Here is an 8,626-nt window from a genome sequence, read left to right on the forward strand (position 1 = left end):
GAGGAGTGAGGATGATAAGTTGGTACATGCTTTAATCCATTGCCCAGCTGCTGGTTGGCTGCTATAGCAAGAGCAGATCTCGATCGATGGCAGCACCCTGGATTGAATTACAAATTGAGTTTAGCGGGGCTGCTTTTTCCCTCTTTATTTCTGCAGTGTCCCCCAGCGAGGCTCCACAGCAGGCTATTTACGGTGCCCTCTTCCTGGGTAAGTTAATAACGGGAGCCCAGCCTGGACGCGGCTCGACACACAGACCCGCCCTGAGTCATTTGGGCTGGAATTGCTCCGACACACCCAATCAATCATGAAGTGGGAAGGGGTCATCCCCAGAGCAGCCCCACCCCTGCACCTCATGGCCTCTCACACCGGTCAATACCAGGCATTATTCTGATCATAATTGCATTAGATTTTTCACAGAGCGCAGCAGAACGCCGTCCCTCCGGACCGAGTTACTGGCAGGAGCTTTAATATGCTCTTGTTGATTCATGTATTTGGCTAAATTGCCTTATTGACCATGCTCATTGACTTTTTATTAATGGATTCAGTCTGTTGCTCTTATAGTCAAACGCACAGACTCTCAACAATCAAAATGTCCAGTGATTATGAAAATGAGGAATGTGAAAGTGACCCTCAGGGGGCTTTTAAATAAGCTGAAGTTCAATAAGACTCACCGACTCAGCCTGCAGGTGACCCAGCACAAGCTGCTCCAGGATGTGGAGTAAACAAACCATACATCAACGTCACAACATGAACCCAGGCACAAGTGTTTTGTGGTACATCTCTGTTGTTTTCTGGAGACAATCAAGCACGTATGCACAGATATCCAGACTATGTTGGCGTAGCACACTGTAGGTTTCAGTCATTTGAGGCTCAGACGGTGGTGATGTTGGCGGCGGATGTGAGAGAAATAAAATGCTTACTGTCATATTGCCAGGATTGTTGGGTGTAATAATGAAATTGTGGTTCATTGCACACTCTGAACCTGATGTTAAAGCAGTTTTTCTGCAAACCTGTGCTCATAACTGGATGGTAGGAGGTTTGGCTAATAGCTATGTGATGTGTATTTAGGCAATGCGTGGGTGAGGAGTCCGTGGTGTATGCTGTGTGGCTCACTGGGGGCTGCATACTGCAGCTGTTTATGGGCTCCACCGCAGGAGTCTAATGAGGGAGATGCAGTCAAGATAATTACACGAAAGGTCGTGTTTCCCCACCATCAGAGTAAAAGGTATAGAGAGAGGGAGCGGCGGTGGGAGTGGAGGTCAGGCATGAGTTGGTGGTGTTTGGCAGACAAGTGTGAAAAATGTCAGTCGAAGGAGCCAATTTAACAACCTTTCTTCACAAAGCCTGAACCTCAGCAGACCCACGGGCTGCATGAGTTCACCCAGTTGCACCCTTCTCTTCCTTTGCTCTGCCAACACCCACGCTGAACCAGACAGGCCTGGAAATCACATGACAGGGTCCTCGCTCCCTCAGAGGACGTCTGGGGGCTGAAACCACACCAGCCCACCACAGAGCGGTGGTGAGCCCTGCTCTGATCACAAACCTAAAGTGATGAAAAGGCACAATGACAGCGTGAGAGCGAGATGCAGCATGAAGGGATCGGTTTGTCTGAGAAATCCGGGCTGCGATCGCTCTGTATTCCAAACACAGAAGGGGGTTTTCTCACTGTGACGAACGAGCGCTGAGCGATCCATGCGAGGGCTGCGGTTCTACTCTGTAGATTACAGGACTGCACATGAGTTACTGTAAGGAAAACACAGAAACCTCCAGGGGTCGTGCACTTTGTCAGAGCTGTTTTTTTCTTTTTTTTTACTGTGGAAGTCATCAAGAGACTTTTCTTTGACACATTTCAGGCTTTCATTTAAAACATAAATACAGCTGAAGGTCTCAGGTGTGTTAAACATCTACTAGACGATCGCAGAATTTGCTCTGCCTGCCTCTGTGTGCTTTAAATAAAAGGTTCAGCTTCACATGGCTCTCATAGTTAAATAGCATTCCCAGGTAAAAAGTAGTATAAGTTAGTATATTACAAATAGAATTTAAGTATAGAAAAGTCATTACAAAGTACACTTTTACTGTTTGTGCTTAATTTAAAGTGTGTTTGATGAATACTTTTGAAAAGTGTACTATTTATTTAAAATGATAATTCTGCAGTACTTAAAGTTTTATTTCAAAGTACAAAGCAAAATTGTACCTAGGTGTACTTTTAAAAACTGGACAGAATTACAAATTGATTGTCACTGGTGTATTTCAGTAATTTAGCATACTATTTACACTTCAGGTATACTCAAGTATTACTCAAGTGGTACTCAAGGACCACTTGCAGTACACTTGAAGACGACAAAAATAGCACCTGGGTTGTGCTCATCAAGTTAATTGCGGTTGTTTGGGGAAACAGCAACATCAGTAAATCAGACAAACCTCCGGGTTAGACAACCTGTGAAACTGTGTTGTAAACATCCATCACACTTACAGACCAACTTCCTGATTCACCTTTGATCCGTCATTGCATGCAGTGTTTTCCCGCTCAATGGGCGGTTTATTAGCAACATTTCAGGTGTGCTTCCTTTCGTGTCTTACTTCTGGGTGCAGCGGGTTAGATTATTTGGAAAAACTGTTGGCTTATTTACAACCAGTCTGGCAGTTTGACGGCTTCTGTTTGTTGCAGACTTTGTTGTAGTGCTGTTGTCAGATTGCAGAAATTATTTTGGCGAGTCGATGACTAATAGGAGTGATTGCCAAAACTACAAAATAAAACCCACGAAACAATTAACAGTTTAAAACGTGGAGCACTTTTTGACTCTTGTTTTGAAAAGTTCTTTGAGCATTTGATCAAACGGATCAAACGAGGCGTGCCTGTGCTTTTTTATGCGCGCCTGGCCCAGTCAAACAAAGTTTTGGCTGCAGGAGCTGCGTTGTGAACATCCAGCTATAAATCTTTCAACCTGAGCTGTGAATTTTCAAACATCTGCCAAAATCTCCTCCTCACGTCCAGAAAAACTCATATGTCATCACCGTCGATGCACGCTGGGACTGTTTCATGGCGGTGAGGTCTGAGGAGGACTGTGAATCGAGGGGGTGGAGGGATGACGAGACAATCTGCAAGCAATGGAGGAAGACCTGCAGTCTCCTCAGTTCAACCTCAAACATAAAGACCGGTCAAAGGTCAAATGTGGACACATTATAAGAACAACGCTGAGTTCTCTTAAATCAATAAGCCAATCTCCTATCACATACTTTGATGTTTATCTTAGAAACTCACCATGGAAACCAATAACACACTGCTCTGCGTAATTGCATGAGAAAACCCAGGAAGGTCTGCTGATGGCAGATTATTGAGACGGGGGGTGGGGTGGGGGGGGAGCTTCGGAGGTGATAGGGGAGGTGGAGGCAGACAAATTGAGCAGCAATTACAGTAATTATCATTAGAGATTTTTGTGTTTCATCTGACTAAGAATGACAAACCCTTGTTATTACACAGACTGGGACCAGGTGAAATGGACACGTCTGTCCTCCCACCAGGGAAAAAGGAAGAGAGACAGTTTTATTCAACGACATCATCCTAACATCCCCTGTGCTGCCAGAGAGACTCAGAAAGTGAGAATTCTGCCAATGAAGACGTGAAAATTCGTGATCCAGGGCTACAATCGCCATGTGTGCTGTGAGTGGAGATCATGGCAGACTCAGGGATGAGTCACCGCCTGCAATCACAGACAGGGAGGGAAGGAAGGAGCGAGGAGAGAGCTGCAGACAGAGGCTGGGGTTCCCACCTTTCTATTTTCATGCAAATGATGGTGCAAAGCAGCAGGCAAGCTGAATGGGACCAGCAAATGAGAAGTAACATTTTGTAAACATGCAAAATGTAAATGAGGCTGAGGATGTTTTGTTGTTAAAGAAACGCAGAGTGAATGCTCCGCACGATGAAGGCTGAGCACAATCAGTCCGACACATTGTTTTGTCGATGGAAATCAGTTCAAAATGGGCTTCAGAGCGCAAGCGCTGACGTGCTGTCTGTAAAACAGAAGTTCACAGTGACCTGCAGAATTACATACACTCGTCCGCTGTGCTTAAAATGATCATGGCCATTATATGGAATCATGCAGCAGCTATGTAGGAGTTACAAGAAAAGGATGCTTGACTCACACAGGTTGCATCATGATGATGATCGTACCTGGAGACCAGAAATAAAACTAATTGGTGACACTGGAACCAGCTGCTTGTCAGTCACGTTGTTGCCATGACAACATCCAAATGTTGCATCCAACTTGGTGAATATGGTTTTTATTCAGATGATATTTTACAGGAATACACTGAACATAAGTGTGTGATTTCTAAGATATTATTATGTTTAAAGGGTGAGTTCGCAATAATGCTTTCCATAGTGAGGTGCCCATATGAGCAGTAATGCTGCCAAATTAAGGGGGTATTTAGCAAAGTTGTACTGTTTTATACAGTTTCCCTGCTGAGCTGCAGTGCAGGGACGGCAGCAGCACAAGGAGGGAATTTTGCGCTGAAAAGACGATAAAGTTGATCTGGCTAATTCAGACGTCTGAAGTCTCATATTGGCCTCATTTACATTTTTAAACAGCGAGGACTGTGGATTTTGTCCTCCATCACTCACACTGAATTCAATTCAGGGATCTTCAGAGGCCAGTGTGAACAGCAGGTGTCAGTGTTCATAAGTGTTTTTTGCTTTAAGACAAACTTGAAAGGTTATGAAAGGTTATGAAATTAAAGGACTGAGGCAAACAAACATTCAGTGTTATTCAGCAAAACACATTGTGTGAATCCCTGATGTGTTGAATGCATTGTCTTCCAGAATTGTTTCGATCCACGCTTAGTAGCACTCAGGCTTCTTCCTTCCTTTTTGGCACATTGCAGCAAATCTTGGTGCATTTCAGCCACCTGCTGATTGGTGGAATGGTGCGACGCCATTGGCAGGGCTGTGTACCTTGTCACCTGCGTGCATGAGATGAAGAAAACAGGGATCCATCCATGATAAAACAGCTCTGTAGTGCTACTCGAGGTGGCAGAACCGCACACAGACTTTAAAGTTAACAATGTTTTCTCTTGAGGTACAGCTCAGTGTAGTAAACACAGCCTCTCACAATGGGGCCTGCAGTGATATAATTGGGCTTCATATGTTACATTAAACACATGAGGGGAGTGCTGGCACACCTTAACAAGGTCACGTTCCAACAAACCCCCCCCCGCCCCCCGCCACCAACACATTCACACTGGAGCAAGTTCTGCTTTGAATCGATGCAGTGTGATATTACAGAAGGACAGTACATTGATATTTTAATATGATATGATGGGTTTGTTGACATTTTATTCTTTAATAGAAGTCGACCTGGCTGCTATATGATGTAGGAGACTGTAACAGCATCGAGACATCAGGAAGGATTTGAATTTCAACATCTAATCAAATCACGGCGTTATACTTTTGGCATATTTGGGATTGATGTTGTTGCCTGAGACACAATTTTAGAGAATGTTCAATCACAGAATTAAAAGAACTGAAATGACTAATATAATGAAACTGCAGCTGACCAAATCATTAAGTCTAAATTGAGTATGCAGTTCATAATTTGCATGCATACGGTGTCTGCACACATAGAACACATTAGCCCTAAATGGATTTATAGGTAGCATGTCACCCTACACCACATACTGTACAACTGTGTCTCCTGATGTGATTATAAAGCCACGACGACGTCCAGCACTCAGTGAGCAGGGTACTTCATGCATGAACATGTGTATGGCACACTCCACTGGCTTGCTGTAGCCCAGATGGATCTTTCTAATTACCACAGATTAACACAGAGATGAAACACCAGCCGAACCTCAGGAGACAGCCGCCCAGCACTGCCAACTGCGCAGACCTGGTAGCTCCGGTCGAGTGAATCTGCAGGCCGGGGTGTAATGTTTCTGCCTCGAGCAGAAGTGATCTGAATTGCGGTCGTGCCCTTCAAAACCACCAGTGACAACCGTTTACATACCAACCAAATCAGCCGCCATATCAAGCGCACATGTAGAAAACTGGATGGCCGGTGTTGTGACAACCAGCAGATGTATTGTGTAGGAAATGGCAGCAGGTAACGATGCAAGACGATGGATTTAAGTTGAACTAGAAGGCAGGATTTGACTTTCATGAACTGCCTCTGTGTGTTTGACCTAAGTTTTTTTTTTAACTCCACTCATGGAGGGAAAGATAAGTCAACCTGCACATTTTCCAACAAAAGCTGCTTCGCATTCACACAAAAACACACATTCAGAGCTTCTCAGTGCAGCCACAGACTTCAGTTTAGCAGCTCCACTGGAGCAGGTGAGGGTTTGCAGGTGTTGGCAGTCTTGAGGTGATTAGCTGGTTCTGATCACACAAACGCTTCACGGGTGGATTTCAGAAGCAAAATTGTCTCCATGCACAATATCTTTTTTCCAAACTGTGTGGTTTGGTGCATCCGTCCAAAAACTGGGGAAAAAAACACAGAAGAAAGTTTAATTCGTCAGTTATGTTGAGATGTGTTTACAGTCCACTGAGACCCCGTTTACACTTAGGGAAAACGCATATGTTTTCATGCGGTTTGGCCTCTCGTTTACACGCAAACAGAGTTTTTTTCATTTTTAAAAACTCCGGCCAAAGTGGATATTTCTGAAAACTCTGGCTATTTGTCGGCGTGTAAACTGGGTTAAACAGCGTTTTAGGTTCCGAAACGTCACAACATGCGACTGAATACTTAATGTCATGTGAGCGACCTATGTTTACACTCGCGCCCATAGGTTTGGCATAGTTATGATGCACTCAACGGCGTATTTATCCGGGTTCATGTAAACGACAACATTTTTGAAAACGATGTTGTGTGCACGATGTTATTTTTGAAAACGGAGGGGCCAAAATATCCGTTTTCCAAAATACCCTGCTACATGTAAACTTAGGCTAAAACTGCACCTTCTTTTGCACTTTGCTCCACAAACATGTGCTTGAAATGTGAGCTTGGTACCAAAAACAGCTGCAGTCAGACAGGATACCTCTTTCCCAAATGTGGGACTTCATTACATGATGCACAGGCAAGCTACAAAACTCTACAGTTGCCTCAAACATTATGTAACATTTCCAAAAAGATTATGGGATGTATTGCTTCAACACCTGCTGCAGACTGCATCGTATTTCACATTTCTATGCACACATTAACATAAACCCTCCATTTCTGTTTTCTTTGAATCCCAGTCCACTTTTCTGGACCGTGCTGGAGCTCAAAAACAGCTTCCAGTCTGATTGTTCACACACATGTGAAAACAATCCCAAAACACTTTTCTCAAGGGCTGAACAAGCTCTGTTACTCACTGATGTTTCCCCACCTACCCTTTGTGCATGGATTCAGACCTGAAGCGTGTGGTCACAAGCCCACAATTAAAATAAATAAAGTTCTCTAATGCATAATGCAGCAAAGCACTCACTTGATTAGTATTACACTTCAGTATGACTGGCTCAGTATGCATTAAAACAGTCCCTTTTGCATAATTAATGAGGCACTTGGTTCCAAGTACCAATTACGAGTGGTACAATGGCAGAGTCCAATTGAACACTGCAGCCATCTGCTCCAGAGCTCGGCTGCCTAACCAGGAGAGAGGCATAAATAAAGCTGGAGCAGCCGGCCCACATGCAGACCCAGACCAGCTGTGTCTTTGTCAATATGGAGCAATGAACAGGATGTTTCTGACTCGGATGCAGAGACAGGAGGGAAGAGGAGGAAGAAGAGGAGGAAAACACTTTGGGAGGTTGAGTTCCAGTGAGGACGTGGATGAGGAAGTTACTCAGAAAAAAGAAAAAGTTTCTCCCGCTTGGAACAATCAGAATAGAAAATGGCTAAACATTTTGGCATGATGCATTATTCCTGCCAAAACTGAACAGGCGATTCATTTGACAGACGAGAAGACAACAAACAAAGCTTCCTTCTTGAAACAGAAATGTCGATCTGAAAATTGAAAATGATCTGCTAGTAGATGCATAATTTCCCCTGGTTTTCTCAACATCCAATCAGAGGAAAGCACATTCATACTGTACAATCACAACGACAAGCACACGATGGAATAACAAGCAATCCTCAGAGCCACAGAGGGACCAGAACAGATGAGCTGATCACAGATCGCAGATGAGGAGACGAGCCTGACAAAACACAGGCTGAAGCCATGGCGCTCCACCATGGCAGAATAAGAAAGGAGGTGAGAAAGTGGGCAAAAATAAAAGCGCAGGGTCTGTTGGGATAGATCAGTGCGTGTAGTTGGGGTTGGCTGTAGGAATGTTTGACAGTAAATCACTTCCTGCGAGGAAAAGTGAAAGCATAAGGAGATCGGAGGAGAGAGGAGACAGCTGGGAGGGCTGGGCCAAGCAAATCAGAAACATCTTCTGATTATTTCACCCGACAAATGTGCAAGGTATGTGGTAAAGCCAGCAAAGCAGCAGTCTGTATACAGAAACATGATGAGGAGACGGTACAGTAGTTTAAATGGAGATAATCAGCAGTCATTAGCAGTCATCTTCCATCGAGCAGCTGCCTGAGTCATAACACTGCTAATCCAGCCAGAGGCCTGACAGCAGTGTGTTTCAATCAGCGCAGGGACC

Source organism: Chaetodon trifascialis, chromosome 15, assembly GCF_039877785.1.
Source record: "Chaetodon trifascialis isolate fChaTrf1 chromosome 15, fChaTrf1.hap1, whole genome shotgun sequence".
NCBI classification, from domain to species: domain Eukaryota; kingdom Metazoa; phylum Chordata; class Actinopteri; order Chaetodontiformes; family Chaetodontidae; genus Chaetodon; species Chaetodon trifascialis.